This window comes from Oncorhynchus mykiss, unplaced genomic scaffold (assembly GCF_013265735.2).
Source record: "Oncorhynchus mykiss isolate Arlee unplaced genomic scaffold, USDA_OmykA_1.1 un_scaffold_836, whole genome shotgun sequence".
NCBI lineage: Eukaryota > Metazoa > Chordata > Actinopteri > Salmoniformes > Salmonidae > Oncorhynchus > Oncorhynchus mykiss.
Genome location: NW_023494283.1, coordinates 1 through 18741, shown reverse-complemented (window position 1 = coordinate 18741; position 18741 = coordinate 1). Strand labels below are relative to the sequence as shown.

The window sequence follows — 18741 nt, the reverse complement described above, 5'->3', positions numbered from 1 at the left end:
GGCACTGTACATGAGTCCTATGAGCACAATAAGTCCTATAAGCACATGAGTCCTATGAGCACAATAATTCCTATAAGCACCATGAGTCCTATGAGCACTGAGTCCTATGAGCACAATAAGTCCTATAAGCACCATGACTCATATGAGCACTATGAGCTCTATGATCCCTATGAGCCCTATGACCTCTATGCGCACTATTAGCACTATGAGTCCTATGAGTCCTGAGAGCCATATGTTTCATATGAGTCCTATGAGCACTATGAGCACTATGAGCATTATGAGCACTGAGTTCTATGAGTCCTATGAGCACTATGAGCACTATGAGTTCTATGAGTGCTATGAGCACTATGAGTCCTATGAGCACTATGAGTCCTATGAGCACTATGAGCCCTATGAGTTCTATGAGTCCTATGAGCACTATGAGTCCTATGAGCACTATGAGCCCTATGAGTTCTATGAGTCCTATGATCACTATGAGCCCTATGAGTTCTATGAGTCCTATGAGCACTATGAGCCCTATGAGTCCTATGAGCCCTATGAGTTCTATGAGTCCTATGATCACTATGAGCCCTATGAGTTCTATGAGTCCTATGATCACTATGAGCCCTATCAGTTCTATGAGTCCTATGAGCACTATGAGCCCTATGAGTCCTATGAGCACTATGAGCCCTATGAGTTCTATGAGTCCTATGAGCACTATGAGCCCTATGAGTCCTATGAGCCCTATGAGTCCTATGAGTCCTATGAGCACTATGAGCCCTATGAGTCCTATGAGCCCTATGAGTTCTATGAGTCCTATAATCACTATGAGCCCTATGAGTTCTATGAGTCCTATGATCACTATGAGCCCTATGAGTTCTATGAGTCCTATGAGCACTATGAGCCCTATGAGTTCTATGAGTCCTATGATCACTATGAGCCCTATGAGTTCTATGAGTCCTATGATCACTATGAGCCCTATGAGTTCTATGAGTCCTATGAGCACTATGAGCCCTATGAGTCCTATGAGCCCTATGAGTTCTATGAGTCCTATAATCACTATGAGCCCTATGAGTTCTATGAGTCCTATGATCACTATGAGCCCTATGAGTTCTATGAGTCCTATGAGCACTATGAGCCCTATGAGTCCTATGAGCCCTATGAGTCCTGGTCAACTGTAGTGCACTATTTAAGGAATAGGGTGCCGTTTGGGGGACATTCTGTGAAGTGATGTATCTCATAACAAATGGTTAACTTTTCATTCCAATGAAGGCCTTTTTTTCTCTGTCAGCTGTTGTCTGTTTTTTCTTAGTTCAATAAGAGAAGCAGCATTTAGCAAATCATAGGAGAAAAGTGATATTTTTCATATATTTTATTTTCATGTTTGATGAGTGAATGTGCATTGTGAGGGAGGGACGAGAGAGAGAGGGATACCAGAGAGTTGTGTAGAGGGAGGGACACCAGAGAGTTGTATAGAGGGAGGGATACCAGAGAGTTGTATAGAGGGAGGGATACCAGAGAGTTGTATAGAGGGAGGGATACCAGAGAGTTGTATAGAGGGAGGGATACCAGAGATCAGTGGAGGCTGCTGAGGGAAGGACGGCTCATAATAATGTCTGGAACGGAGTCAATAGAATAATATCAAACATGGTTTCCATGCCATTAGTATGAGCCGTCTTCCCCTCAGAAGCCCCCTATGTTTTAGATGCCTCAGTGTATGTGCACGCGTGCGCGCGTGTGTGTGTGTGCTAAAGTATCCTTTTCTGGCGTTCCACTGTTTCATCACAATTACACGCAGGGGTGAATCCTAACTTCCACTTAAGTCAAACATTCACTTAGTAATGCATTGATGTCATATGGAGACTACATGAAAATTGGACCTGAAGTTAGGATTCAACCTTTAGTGATGTATAAGAGAGAACCAAAAGATTCTCCTTTTCTGGCCTTCCACTGTTCTGACACAATTACCCTGTCAGGTTACTTCTTCATCCAATTGTCATTTGCTTTCACTTTCATTTCCATGGCAATACGGTCACTCTCATTTCCTGTCAATGGTCAGGTGGAAGGTAACATAGAAGTAGAGCCATTCATTCCAGTTTTACATAAAGTACAGTAGCAGGATGCTACAGATGTCCAGAAAGGACAAGAGTCTTTAAAGGACAGAGAGAGAGACGGAGGAAATATAGAGAAAAGGAGAGGGACCTGACAGGAAAAATAATATCACAATCTTAGAAGAACATGAGAAAGGAAAACGTGAATGACAGAGAGTTGTAAAGAGGGAGGGACACCAGAGAGTTGTATAGAGGGAGGGATACCAGAGAGTTGTATAGAGGGAGGGATACCAGAGAGTTGTATAGAGGGAGGGACACCAGAGAGTTGTAAAGAGGGAGGGACACCAGAGAGTTGTATAGAGGGAGGGATACCAGAGAGTTGTATAGAGGGAGGGATACCAGAGAGTTGTATAGAGGGAGGGATACCAGAGAGTTGTAAAGAGGGAGGGATACCAGAGAGCTGTAAAGAGGGAGGGATACCAGAGAGTTGTATAGAGGGAGGGATACCAGAGAGTTGTAAAGAGGGAGGGATACCAGAGAGTTGTATAGAGGGAGGGATACCAGAGAGTTGTATAGAGGGAGGGATACCAGAGAGTTGTATAGAGGAGGGACACCAGAGCGTTGTATAGAGGGAGGGACACCAGAGAGTTGTATAGAGGGAGGGACACCAGAGAGTTGTATAGAGGGAGGGACACCAGAGAGTTGTATAGAGGGAGGGAGTGGAAGAGAGAGGGATACCAGAGAGTTGTATAGAGGGAGGGAGTGGAAGAGAGAGGGATGACAGAGAGTTGTATAGAGGGAGGGAGTGGAAGAGAGAGGGGTGACAGAGAGTTGTATAGAGGGAGGGAGTGGAAGAGAGAGGGATACCAGAGAGTTGTATAGAGGGAGGGAGTGGAAGAGAGAGGGATGACAGAGAGTTGTATAGAGGGAGGGAGTGGAAGAGAGAGGGATGACAGAGGGGATAATGAACGTATGAATGAAGGTTAGTCAAAGCTTCTGTATACTACAAACAATCTGTATGCTTTGGGAAGGAGGTGTCTGCTGTTTACTCAGAGGTGGTGATGACAGACACTTCATGTTGTTTGGGAAGGAGGTGTCTGCTGTTTACTCAGAGGTGGTGATGACCGACACTTCATGTGTGAATACTCAACAATCACACAAAATACACTGAGGAACAATACAATTACTAAACACAGAGAGAAAGATTGAGTGGGGAGAGAGAGTGGTAGAGATAGAGAGAGAGAGAGTGGTAGAGGGAGAGAGAGAGAGAGACATAGGGAGGAGTCAAAGATGAGTTTAATGTCATTCCCACTGACTGATTGAGGAGAGAAAGTGATAGAAAAACAGGTTGAGTGAAACTATCCCTTGTTTATTTAAACCACCTCCTGATAGTTCCACCTACAATGACATTAACACAGGTAACACATACAACACAAACACCATCCAAAGCCATTAATCCTAAATTAATCCACCTTTATTGTTTGATTGAGAGGTATTTAATACAAAGAACACATTTTGTCTGAAGAGGGAGATTACTCTTTCCCCAGTTGAGTAAATTTCACCAGAGATGACAGTTTCTCCACCTTGTTTTGATTTACATAGTTTTTTTTTTCATAGTTTTATTTCTCATCGTTTATTTCTCTGTTTCTCACAAAGGTTATGATAGAGCAATCCTTGCATGAGTCAGAGCATTCGAAGCATACTTCCACAGAAACAGCACAGTGCAGTACAAGATACAAACAAACAGACTAACAGCCATGTAAAGACCTTGACGTGGAGCTAGATGGAACAGCACAGTGCAGTACAAGATACAACCAACAGACTAACAGCCATGTAAAGACCTTGACGTGGAGCTAGATGGAACAGTACAGTACAAGATACAAACAAACAGACTAACAGCCATGTAAAGACCTTGACGTGGAGCTAGATGGAACAGTACAGTACAAGATACAAACAAACAGACTAACAGCCATGTAAAGACCTTGACGTGGAGATGGAACAGCACAGTACTGGTACAAGTTACAACAGGCCTTTACTGTAAAATATATCCCAAGGAGAATAACCTGTATAAATGAAGGTTCAATTAAATAATACACATACAGGCTACCAGTAGGAACACAGAGGAGAATCAAGACTGTAGCCGGACAACACAACATCAGGAACAGAGTGGAGAATCAAGACTGTAGCCTGACAAAAACAACATCAGGAACAGAGTGGAGAATCATGGCTGTAGCCTGACAACACAACATCATCAGGAACAGAGTGGAGAATCATGGCTGTAGCCTGACAACACAACATCAGGAACAGAGTGGAGAATCAAGACTGTAGCCTGACAACACAACATCAGGAACAGAGTGGAGGATCATGGCTGTAGCCTGACAACACAATATCGGGAACAGAGTGGAGAATCATGGCTGTAGCCTGACAACACAACATCAGGAACAGAGTGGAGAATCATGGCTGTAGCCTGACAACACAACATCAGGAACAGAGTGGAGAATCATGGCTGTAGCCTGACAACACAACATCAGGAACAGAGTGGAGGATCATGGCTGTAGCCTGACAACACAACATCAGGAACAAAGAGGAGAATCATGGCTGTATCCTGACAACACAACATCAGGAACAGAGAGGAGAATCATGGCTGTAGCCTGACAACACAACATCAGGAACAGAGTGGAGAATCATGGATGTAGCCTGACAACACAGCATCCGGAACACAGTGGAGAATCATGGCTGTATCCTGACAACACAACATCAGGAACAGAGTGGAGAATCAAGACTGTAGCCTGACAACACAACATCAGGAACAGAGTGGAGGATCATGGCTGTAGCCTGACAACACAACATCGGGAACAGAGTGGAGAATCATGGCTGTAGCCTGACATCACAACATCAGGAACAGAGTGGAGAATCAAGACTGTAGCCTGACAACACAACATCAGGAACAGAGTGGAGGATCATGGCTGTAGCCTGACAACACAACATCGGGAACAGAGTGGAGAATCATGGCTGTAGCCTGACAACACAGCATCAGGAACAGAGTGGAGAATCATGGCTGTAGCCTGACAACACAACATCAGGAACAGAGTGGAGAATCAAGACTGTAGCCTGACAAGATCATACAGTATATTTTTGTATACTGTAGTACCACATGAAAGTTAAACATGTCTTCCAATAAGGTGATTTACAGTATCGTTATATTGGTAGGTGATAACTGTCTCCAAAATACACTCTTTTCTCATGTTCTCCTTCAACAGAGAAGCCTGTTAAATACTGAACAAAATATAAATGCAACATGTAAAGTGTTGGTCCCATGTTTCATGAGCTGAAATAAAAAATCCTAGATATGTTCCAAATGCACAAAAAGCTCATTTCTCTCAGATTTTGTGCACAGATTTGTTTACATCCCTGTTAGTGAGCATTTCTCCTTTGCCAAAATAATCCAATAAGCCTGACATGTGTGGCATATCAAGAAGCTGATTAAACAGCATGATCATTACACAGGTAATGCGCTGGGGACAAAAAAGGCCACTCTAAAATGTGCAGTTTTGTCACACAACTCAATGCCACAGATGTCTCAAGTTTTGAGGGAACGTGCATTTGGCATGCTGAATGCAGGAATGTCCACCAAAGTTGTTGCCTCACAAATTAATGGTAATTTCCCTACCCATAAGCCGCCCCCAACGTAACATTAGAGAATTTGGCAGTACGTCCAACCGGCCTCTCAACCGCAGACCACGTTTAACCACCACGCCAGCCCAGGACCTCCACATCCGGCTTCTTCACCTACCGGGATCGTCTGAGAACAGCCACCCAGACAGCTGATGAAACTGTGGGTTTGCAGAAGCAAAGAATTTCTGCATAAACTGTCAGAAACTGCTTCAGGCAAACACATCTGCGTGCTTGTCATCCTCATCAGGGTCTTGACCTGACATTGTAATCAACTTCAGTGGGCAAATGTTCACCTTCGATGGCAACTGGCACGCAAATGTGCTCTTCACATTTGCGTGATCGAGCGGTTTGCTGATATCAACGTTGTGAACAGAGTGCCCCGTGGTGGAGGTGGGGTTATAGTATGGGCAGGCATAAGCTATGGACAATGAACACAATTGCATTTTACCAAAAGCAATTTGAATGCACAGAGATACCGTGGTGAGATCCTCAGGCCCATTGTTCTGCCTTTCATCCGCAGCCATCACCTCATGTATCAGCATGATAATGCACATCCCCATGTCGCAAGGGTCTGTACACATTTCCACAAAGCTGAAAATGTCGCATTTCTTCCATGGCTTGCATACTCACCAGACATGTCACCGATTGAGCATGTTTGGGATGCTATGGATTGACGTGTACGACAGCTTGTTCCAGTTCCAGACATTATCCACCACCTTCACAAGTCATTGAAGAGGAGTGGGACAACATTCCCACAGCCATTGAAGGGGAGTGGGACAACATTCCCACAGCCATTGAAGAGGAGTGGGACAACATTCCCACAGCCATTGAAGAGGAGTGGGACAACATTCCCACAGCCATTGAAGAGGAGTGGGACAACATTCCCACAGCCATTGAAGAGGAGTGGGACAACATTCCCAAGGCCATTGAAGAGGAGTGGGACAACATTCCCATGGCCATTGAAGAGGAGTGGGACAACATTCCCACAGCCATTGAAGAGGAGTGGGACAACATTCCCACAGCCATTGAAGAGGAGTGGGACAACATTCCCACAGCCATTGAAGCGGAGTGGGACAACATTCCCACAGCCATTGAAGAGGAGTGGGACAACATCCCCACAGCCATTGAAGAGGATTGGGACAACATTTCCACAGTCATTGAAGAGGAGTGGGACAAGATTCCCAAGGACATTGAAGCGGAGTGGGACAACATTCCCACAGCCATTGAAGAGGAGTGGGACAACATTCCCACAGCCATTGAAGCGGAGTGGGACAACATTCCCACAGCCATTGAAGAGGAGTGGGACAACATTCCCACAGCCATTGAAGAGGAGTGGGACAACATTCCCACAGCCATTGAAGAGGAGTGGGACAACATTCCCACAGCCATTGAAGAGGAGTGGGACAACATTCCCACAGCCATTGAAGAGGAGTGGGACAACATTCCCACAGCCATTGAAGAGGAGTGGGACAACATTCCCACAGCCATTGAAGAGGGGTGGGACAACATTCCCACAGCCATTGAAGAGGAGTGGGACAACATTCCCACAGCCATTGAAGAGGAGTGGGACAACATTCCCAAGGCAATTGAAGTGGAGTGGGACAACATTCGCACAGCCAATGAAGAGGAGTGGGACAACATTCCCATAGCCATTGAAGAGGAGTGGGACAACATTCCCACAGCCATTGAAGAGGATTGGGACAACATTCCCACAGCCATTGAAGCGGAGACAGCCATGAAGAGACAACATTCCCACAGCCATTGAAGAGGAGTGGGACAACATTCCCACAGCCATTGAAGAGGAGTGGGACAACATTCCCACAGCCATTGAAGAGGAGTGGGACAACATTCCCACAGCCATTGAAGAGGAGTGGGACAACATTCCCACAGCCATTGAAGAGGAGTGGGACAGCATTCCCACAGCCATTGAAGAGGAGTGGGACAACATTCCCACAGCCATTGAAGAGGAGTGGGACAACATTCCCACAGCCATTGAAGAGGAGTGGGACAACATTCCCAAGGCAATTGAAGAGGAGTGGGACAACATTCGCACAGCCATTGAAGAGGAGTGGGACAACATTCCCATAGCCATTGAAGAGGAGTGGGACAACATTCCCACAGCCATTGAAGCGGAGTGGGACAACATTCCCACAGCCATTGAAGCGGAGTGGGACAACATTCCCACAGCCATTGAAGAGGAGTGGGACAACATTCCCACAGCCATTGAAGAGGATTGGGACAACATTCCCACAGCCATTGAAGAGGAGTGGGACAACATTCCCACAGCCATTGAAGCAGAGTGGGACAACATTCCCACAGCCATTGAAGAGGAGTGGGACAACATTCCCACAGCCATTGAAGCGGAGTGGGACAACATTCCCACAGCCATTGAAGAGGATTGGGACAACATTTCCACAGCCATTGAAGAGGATTGGGACAACATTCCCACAGCCATTGAAGAGGAGTGGGACAACATTCCCAAGGACATTGAAGCGGAGTGGGACAACATTCCCACAGCCATTGAAGAGGAGTGGGACAACATTCCCACAGCCATTGAAGAGGAGTGGGACAACATTCCCACAGCCATTGAAGCGGAGTAGGACAACATTCCCACAGCCATTGAAGCGGAGTTGGACAACATTCCCACAGCCATTGAAGCGGAGTGGGACAACATTCCCACAGCCATTGAAGCGGAGTGGGACAACATTCCCACAGCCATTGAAGAGGAGTGGGACAACATTCCCACAGCCATTGAAGAGGAGTGGGACAACATTCCCAAAGCCATTGAAGAGGAGTGGGACAACATTCCCACAGCCATTGAAGAGGAGTGGGACAACATTCCCACAGCCATTGAAGAGGAGTGGGACAACATTCCCACAGCCATTGAAGAGGAGTGGGACAACATTCCCACAGTCATTGAAGAGGGGTGGGACAACATTCCCACAGCCATTGAAGAGGAGTGGGACAACATTCCCACAGCCATTGAAGAGGAGTGGGACAACATTCCCAAGGCAATTGAAGAGGAGTGGGACAACATTCGCACAGCCATTGAAGAGGAGTTGGACAACATTCCCATAGCCATTGAAGAGGAGTGGGACAACATTCCCACAGCCATTGAAGAGGATTGGGACAACATTCCCACAGCCATTGAAGCTGAGTGGGACAACATTCCCACAGCCAATGAAGAGGAGTGGGACAACATTCCCAAGGCCATTGAAGAGGAGTGGGACAACATTCCCACGGCCATTGAAGAGGAGTGGGACAACATTCCCACAGCCATTGAAGAGGAGTGGGACAACATTCCCACAGCCATTGAAGAGGAGTGGGACAACATTCCCACAGCCATTGAAGAGGAGTGGGACAACATTCCCACAGCCATTGAAGCGGAGTGGGACAACATTCCCACAGCCATTGAAGAGGAGTGGGACAACATCCCCACAGCCATTGAAGAGGATTGGGACAACATTCCCACAGCCATTGAAGAGGAGTGGGACAACATTCCCAAGGACATTGAAGCGGAGTGGGACAACATTCCCACAGCCATTGAAGAGGAGTGGGACAACATTCCCACAGCCATTGAAGCAGAGTGGGACAACATTCCCACAGCCATTGAAGACGAGTGGGACAACATTCCCACAGCCATTGAAGAGGAGTGGGACAACATTCCCACAGCCATTGAAGAGTATTGGGACAACATTCCCACAGCCATTGAAGAGGAGTGGGACAACATTCCCACAGCCATTGAAGAGGAGTGGGACAACATTCCCACAGCCATTGAAGAGGGGTGGGACAACATTCCCACAGCCATTGAAGAGGAGTGGGACAACATTCCCACAGCCATTGAATAGGAGTGGGACAACATTCCCAAGGCAATTGAAGAGGAGTGGGACAATATTCGCACAGCCATTGAAGAGGAGTGGGACAACATTCCCATAGCCATTGAAGAGGAGTGGGACAACATTCCCACAGCCATTGAAGAGGATTGGGACAACATTCTCACAGCCATTGAAGCGGAGTGGGACAACATTCCCACAGCCATTGAAGCGGAGTGGGACAACATTCCCACAGCCATTGAAGAGGAGTGGGACAACATTCCCACAGCCATTGAAGAGGATTGGGACAACATTCCCACAGCCATTGAAGAGGAGTGGGACAACATTCCCACAGCCATTAAGGCAGAGTGGGACAACATTCCCACAGCCATTGAAGAAGAGTGGGACAACATTCCCACAGCCATTGAAGCGGAGTGGGACAACATTCCCACAGCCATTGAAGCGGAGTGGGACAACATTCCCACAGCCATTGAAGAGGATTGGGACAACATTCCCACAGCCATTGAAGAGATTGGGACAACATTCCCACAGCCATTGAAGAGGAGTGGGACAACATTCCCACAGCCATTGAAGAGGAGTGGGACAACATTCCCACAGCCATTGAAGAGGAGTGGGACAACATTCCCACAGCCATTGAAGAGGAGTGGGACAACATTCCCACAGCAATTGAAGAGGAGTGGGACAACATTCCCAAGGCCATTGAAGAGGAGTGGGACAACATTCGCACAGCCATTGAAGAGGAGTGGGACAACATTCCCATAGCCATTGGAGAGGAGTGGGACAACATTCCCACAGCCATTGAAGAAGATTGGGACAACATTCCCACAGCCATTGAAGCGGAGTGGGACAACATTCCCACAGCCATTGAAGCGGAGTTGGACAACATTCCCACAGCCATTGAAGAGGAGTGGGACAACATTCCCACAGCCATTGAAGAGGATTGGGACAACATTCCCACAGCCATTGAAGAGGAGTGGGACAACATTCCCACAGCCATTGAAGCGGAGTGGGACAACATTCCCACAGCCATTGAAGAGGAGTGGGACAACATTCCCACAGCCATTGAAGAGGATTGGGACAACATTCCCACAGCCATTGAAGAGGAGTGGGACAACATTCCCACAGCCATTGAAGCAGAGTGGGACAACATTCCCACAGCCATTGAAGAAGAGTGGGACAACATTCCCACAGCCATTGAAGCGGAGTGGGACAACATTCCCACAGCCATTGAAGAGGATTGGGACAACATTCCCACAGCCATTGAAGAGGATTGGGACAACATTCCCACAGCCATTGAAGAGGAGTGGGACAACATTCCCACAGCCATTGAAGAGGAGTGGGACAACATTCCCACAGCCATTGAAGAGGAGTGGGACAACATTCCCACAGCCATTGAAGAGGAGTGGGACAACATTCCCACAGCCATTGAAGAGGAGTGGGACAACATTCCCACAGCCATTGAAGCGGAGTGGGACAACATTCGCACAGCCATTGAAGAGGAGTGGGACAACATTCCCATAGCCATTGAAGAGGAGTGGGACAACATTCCCACAGCCATTGAAGAGGATTGGGACAACATTCCCACAGCCATTGAAGCGGCGTGGGACAACATTCCCACAGCCATTGAAGCGGAGTTGGACAACATTCCCACTGCCATTGAAGAGGAGTGGGACAACATTCCCACAGCCATTGAAGAGGATTGGGACAACATTCCCACAGCCATTGAAGAGGAGTGGGACAACATTCCCACAGCCATTGAAGCGGAGTGGGACAACATTCCCACAGCCATTGAAGAGGAGTGGGACAACATTCCCACAGCCATTGAAGCGGAGTGGGAAAACATTCCCACAGCCATTGAAGAGGATTGGGACAACATTCCCACAGCCATTGAAGAGGAGTGGGACAACATTCCCAAGGCCATTGAAGAGGAGTGGGACAACATTCCCACAGCCATTGAAGAGGAGTGGGACAACATTCCCACAGCCATTGAAGAGGAGTGGGACAACATTCCCACAGCCATTGAAGAGGAGTGGGACAACATTCCCACAGGCCACAATCAACTCTATGTGAAGGAGATATTGAATGTTATTCTGATCCACGCCCCTACGTTTTGTTTAAAGTATCTATCACCAAAAGATGCATACTGTATCTGTATTCCCAGTCATCCATATATTAGTGCCTATTGAATTTATTTAAATTGACTGATTTCCTTATATAAACTGTAACTCAGTAAAATGTTGTGTTAATTTTTCATCAACTATCCTAAGTGATTTATAGTACAGCGGGTGCATACATCTTTAGTATAGGGTCTGTGAATCAGCGGGAATCGAACCCACCACCCTTACATTACTAGGGACACATTATCAGCCAAGAGAAACAGGACCTCAGTTCTTAACTGTCAATGTGTTTCACCTTGGCTAGATTTTGTAGCACTAGCAATACTGTATGATGTGGTATAATTAATCAATAAGGTCCAAGGGGGTGTGCTATATGGCCAATATACACCGGCTAAGGGCAGTTCTTACACATGACTCAACATGGAGTGCCTGCATACAGCCCTTGGTGGTGGTATATTGGCCATATATCACAAACCCCTGAGGCGCCTTATTGCCATTATAAACTGGTTACCAGCATAACTAGAGCAGTAAATATACACGTTTTGTCATACCCGTGGTATACAGTCTGATATACCACAGCTGTCAGCATATCAGTATTCAGGGCTGGAACCCCCTAGTTTATAACACAACCTCAGTTACTGTAACTTTAGTGGTCAGAAGTACAACAATGGCACCATTTCATCCAAACACATCAGAATGTTTGCTGAACGTTGCTGGAATGCAGACATCCAACATTCTGTTCTTGAGAAAACATTGACACCCACTTTAAAATATGTAGAAACCTGTGATTGTTTGTGTGTGCGTGTGCATGTGTGTGTGTGTGTGTGTGTGTGTGTGTGCCAATGTCTCCTCCTTCTCTAGCCTTCCACTGTTTGGATACAGTCACCCACTGGGGCAACTCTTAACATCCACTGTGTGTGCTGGTGTCCATGTGTGTTATTGTACTTCTACCTGAATGACACGCTAAGCTTGGACTAAAACCACACAGGTCCAATACAAACACTAATAACATGTCCCTGTATTGAGGCAGTAACAGGGTGATGGTGGACTAATAAAATGTCCCTGTATTGAGGCAGTAATAGGGTGATGGGGACTAATAAAATGTCCCTGTATTGAGGCAGTAACAGGGTGATGGGGACTAATAAAATGTCCCTGTATTGAGGCAGTAACAGGGTGATGGTGGACTAATAAAATGTCCCTGTATTGAGGCAGTAACAGGGTGATGGTGGACTAAGAAAATGTCCCTGTATTGAGGCAGTAACAGGGTGATGGTGGACTAAGAAAATGTCCCTGTATTGAGGCAGTAACGGGTAATGGGGGACTAAGAAAATGTCCCTGTATTGAGGCAGTAACAGGGTGATGGGGACTAATAAAATGTCCCTGTATTGAGGCAGTAACGGGGTAATGGGGGACTAAGAAAATGTCCCTGTATTGAGGCAGTAACAGGGTGATGGGGACTAATAAAATGTCCCTGTATTGAGGCAGTAACAGGGTGATGGTGGACTAATAAAATGTCCCTGTATTGAGGCAGTAACAGGGTGATGGGGACTAAGAAAATGTCCCTGTATTGAGGCAGTAACAGGGTGATGGGACTAATAAAATGTCCCTGTATTGAGGCAGTAACAGGGTGATGGTGGACTAAGAAAATGTCCCTGTATTGAGGCAGTAACAGAGTGATGGGGACTAATAAAATGTCCCTGTATTGAGGCAGTAACAGGGTGATGGGACTAATAAAATGTCCCTGTATTGAGGCAGTAACAGGGTGATGGTGGACTAATAAAATGTCCCTGTATTGAGGCAGTAACAGGGTGATGGGGACTAATAAAATGTCCCTGTATTGAGGCAGTAACAGGGTGATGGGGACTAATAAAATGTCCCTGTATTGAGGCAGTAACAGGGTGATGGGGACTAATAAAATGTCCCTGTATTGAGGCAGTAACAGGGTGATGGGGACTAATAAAATGTCCCTGTATTGAGGCAGTAACAGGGTGATGGTGGACTAATAAAATGTCCCTGTATTGAGGCAGTAACAGGGTGATGGTGGACTAAGAAAATGTCCCTGTATTGAGGCAGTAACAGGGTGATGGTGGACTAAGAAAATGTCCCTGTATTGAGGCAGTAACGGGTAATGGGGGACTAAGAAAATGTCCCTGTATTGAGGCAGTAACAGGGTGATGGGGACTAATAAAATGTCCCTGTATTGAGGCAGTAACGGGGTAATGGGGACTAAGAATGTCCCTGTATTGAGGCAGTAACAGGGTGATGGGGACTAATAAAATGTCCCTGTATTGAGGCAGTAACAGGGTGATGGTGGACTAATAAAATGTCCCTGTATTGAGGCAGTAACAGGTGATGGGGGACTAAGAAAATGTCCCTGTATTGAGGCAGTAACAGGGTGATGGGGACTAATAAAATGTCCCTGTATTGAGGCAGTAACAGGGTGATGGTGGACTAAGAAAATGTCCCTGTATTGAGGCAGTAACAGAGTGATGGGGACTAATAAAATGTCCCTGTATTGAGGCAGTAACAGTGATGGGGACTAATAAAATGTCCCTGTATTGAGGCAGTAACAGGGTGATGGTGGACTAATAAAATGTCCCTGTATTGAGGCAGTAACAGGGTGATGGGGACTAATAAAATGTCCCTGTATTGAGGCAGTAACAGGGTGATGGGACTAATAAAATGTCCCTGTATTGAGGCAGTAACAGGGTGATGGGGACTAATACAATGTCCCATTAGTGTTTACAATGGCAACATTCTCCTGAACAACACTGTTATTCATGTGACTTTTTTGTGTCTTATGGAGACAAAAGAGTGTGTCCAGTGTGTGTGTGTGTGTGTGTGTGTGTGTGTGTGTGTGTGTGTGTATGTATGCCTGCGTGCAATGGGACCTGTATTAAACTGTGTCAACAATATACTGTTGGATTAGGTTCTAACTATACAGTGGCTGGACTCCACCATAAACTACACAGTCAGTGGCTGGACTCCACCATAAACTACACAGTCAGTGGCTGGACTCCACCATCAACTACACAGTCAGTGGCTGGACTCCACCATAAACTACACAGTCAGTGGCTGGACTCCACCATAAACTACACAGTCAGTGGCTGGACTCCACCATCAACTACACAGTCAGTGGCTGGACTCCACCATAAATAACTACACAGTCAGTGTCTGGACTCCACCATCAACTACACAGTCAGTGGCTGGACTCCACCATAAACTACACAGTCAGTGGCTGGACTCCACCATAACTACACAGTCAGTGACTGGTCTCCACCATAAACTACACATTCAGAGGCCCAACCACTAAGGCCACATCCCAATAGTCTCAATCTGCTTCCGTCCTCTTCCTGTCCCATTTCCTTATCTCCTATCACAGATCAGAAGACCTCACCATATGAATGCAATAAGATGGAACTCTATCAACCTACCAGGTCTCTCACATCTCAGTCATAACAAAGGAATGGAATTCCGTCAACCTACCAGGTCTCTCACATCTCAGTCATAACAAAGGAATGGAATCCTGTCAACCTACCAGGTCTCTCACATCTCAGTCATAACAAAGGAATGGAATTCTATCAACCTACCAGGCTCTCACATCTCAGTCATAACAAAGGAATGGAATTCTGTCAACCTGCAGGTCTCTCACATCTCAGTCATAACAAATTAAGGAAACAACCATAACCAGCATTATTTGAATATTGGATACTGTCTAAATCATACCCTGGACACTGGCATGAGAGACCACTGAATCCAAACACACACTAATGTACCCAAGGCCTTCAGTCTTGACAGGTGCAATCTGCACATCAACCAGCAGAGGGCAATATTTAACTCAACCAGCTAAAGGAATGATAGGCAGACAACCCTTTGACTAGGCCCTGGGTAGGCACCACACTGTATGTGTTTGATTATGTACAGGGGATACCTAGTCAGTTGCACAGCTGAATGTGTGTGTGTGTGTGTGTGTGTTGTGTGTGTGTGTGTGTGTGTACTGAGCTAAGGGGTTCGTGGTTTGAGGGGTACGTGCCTGTGAACATAACCACAAGAGCTCTGTTATAACAAGACCCCCTGAAAGCTGAACATTTGAATGCTGATTCTGTATCTTTAAAGACAGTTCATCTCCATTACAAGTTGACGTTGGACCAGCATATTTTGACATCTTGGCAAGACACAAGATCCGAACTTTTGCTGTATTTTTTCCTGCCTTGGAATTTGGGTGTGATCTCCAAGATGGTAAAATACTATAATATTTAGAGAGAGAGAGAGAGAGAGCTATTTCTATACTAGATATGTATTTGTTTTAATTTACATATATTTAAACATATAGAAAATGGTCCTCTGTTATTACACATTTTGCCTGTATTTTTCTACCATAATGTCTGAAGGTTCATCTCAGCCTGGTCTCAATTCCCCCAAATCCTTAGACATGTTCCCTAACCCCGTTGATGACAAGTACCAACTGAAAAAATGTACAAGAAGGTGCAGGAGGAATATCTTCCAAATGAAAACAGCAATGTAAGGATCTTCAAACAAGCCTGGATAGGGGCAGAAGGATGTGCAATAGATGTGAAGGAATGATTCCAAAAGGACAAGTCCAAGTACAAACAAAGACCTGTCACACCACACATCGAAGAGCGAACATGGAGTTTGTCGATGAAGTGAAAAAGGTCATCAGATTTGGCTTCTTTGCCTCCAGCTCTTTCCTAAAGGTCTTGACATATTTTGGGGAGGAGTCCTGCTTTGAGATAGAGACATGTTTTGGCGCTGACCTGAAGTCCTACCCAGAGATGGGGAATTATGAAAAGGAGGTGTTGATTCCACCAAATGAAGTGTTCAAAGTTACTGCCGTGCAGTAAGAGAGAAAATTATGAAAACCTGTGGTACAATGTTGTGTATAAACTAAAGAGTATCAAGCCCACCTTAGAGTAACCTGCATTTCAACATTTTTAAGAAGCCAATTATTAATTAAGAAAATAAATCTTGATCTTGAGTCATTGTCCCTAAATAGAATTGAAATCAAACAGTCCGGCTACTTATCCTTCTTATAGTAAATGAAGCCAAACAACGTGTCTTCAGTGTCTAAAGCTTTTATTGTAATAGGATAATTGGTTTATTGGTGGATGTTACATAAAGACCTCATCCTGACTACCAGAAATAGTTATTATTAAGATGTGTGTATTAACCTGTGTATCAGACTCCATAGGAGATTTTAAAGCACTTATATACCTTCTGCAGCTTGTTTCAACATGAATAAAGACAATCATTGAGCTTGACAGCAGTATGTCTAGTCCTTTTAGTTATCACTTTCACTGTACTACATTTAGACAAACTGAAGATACAACATTACATGGGCCACTGATTAAGATGTAATATAACATGACACGAGTTGAATTGTCCAATAAAGTGATACAGGAAAGTAAAAACTGTTGGGGGGAATGTTTACTGCATTTATTCCTTTGTGTACAGCAACATCAAACAATAGATTACAACAAATGATCAAATATTACAAGATACTACCCCCCCCCCCCAGTCATTTTCTCTCCAATAAGAGGGAAATCAGAAAGGACAATACAAACTGGGTAGAGGTAGGTAGGTTGAGACAGAATGAGAATGAAGAGGAGAGAGAGAGAGAGAGAGAAGAGAGAGAGAGAGAGACAGAGAGACAGAGAGACAGAGAGACAGAATGAGAATGAGAGAGAGAGACAGAGAGAGAGAGAGAGAGAGAGAGAGAGAGACAGAGAGACAGAGAGACAGAGAGACAGAATGAGAATGAGAGAGAGAGACAAGAGAGAGAGAGAGAGAGAGAGAGAGAGGAGAGAGCGAGAGAGAAGAGAGAGAGAGAGAGACAGAGAGAGAGAGCGAGAGAGAGAGAGAGAGAGAGAGAGAGAGAGACAGAGAGAGTAGTGGGATCGAGAGAGAGAACGAGAAGTCTACAAGTAGAACTGGATTATTTGGTTTATCCTGTAATACACTAACTTCATTAGTAAATTCTGGATGTTCTTCACAAAGTGCCTGATTGAACCACAGCATGTCACCCTCACCAGTTGATTCTCATAGCAGGTGGTGCCCCCGCCTGATTGCCCACAGGCATGTCACCCATCACCAGTTGATTCTCATAGCAGGTGGTGCCCCGCCCTGATTGCCCACAGGCATGTCACCCATCACCAGTTGATTCTCATAGCAGGTGGTGCCCCCGCCTCTGCTGTCCTTGTTGGCTCCGAATTTTATACTTGGGGCCTCAGAGTTTGCCATGTGCTGTTTTCCTTATCTCTGATAGGTGATTATTGATTAGTGGTATATTGGCTATTAGTATTCCAGTCCTGAATCAGTCCCTGATTGAGGGGAAGGATGATGATGAGGTTGAAGGGTCTTTCGGTACTGTTTTGCAAGCAAGCACACATGCAACACGCACACACGCCACACACACACAAACACGCATATGGCGCTCACAGTACACACGCACACATGCACAACAAACAAACACTCTACATGCATGCACACGCATACACACGTTCACCACACCAAATGCACACCTTTTCTCAGTGTCAGCAGTGGTGTTGCTGTTGTTAGTCCATGTTCACACAACACAGATCAGTATGAAAGAAGTATGAACAAACTATTCTCAGAAGCCACGTGGTGTTTCCTGCCTGTGTGTGGGTGTGTGTGAGTGTGTAGAATGTGACCTCTATTGATCTGTGCAAACACACATCCCTCCACAGCTACAGTAATGTCTGCTGATTATGTTTCCATCTATACGGTGGCTGGACTCCAGCATAAACTTCACATATTCAGCTATTATCCCAATCACTATTTCGAGCGAGAGAGGGGGGGGGGGGGCATTACATTTCTGTGTTAGATAAGTATTTGTTTTGTTATATTCCTTCTGCAGCTTGTGGCAAATGAATAAGAGAAAGAAAATCATTGAGCTTGACTACAGATGTCTCCGTCCTTTTAGTTTTTTGCCTTGCACTGTACTACATTTAGACCGTCTGAAGATACAACATTACATGGGCCACTGATTAAGATGTTATATAACATGACACGAGTTGAATTGTCCAATAAAGTGAATCTGGAAACTAC

The 18741-nt window shown here is 45.5% G+C and overlaps 1 pseudogene; it reads left to right on the top strand.

The window, feature by feature from the left end:
- The first annotated feature begins 205 nt into the window (after nt 1–205).
- LOC110533218 lies at nt 206–16630 on the top strand (annotated as a pseudogene).
- The last annotated feature ends 2111 nt before the right edge of the window (nt 16631–18741 follow it).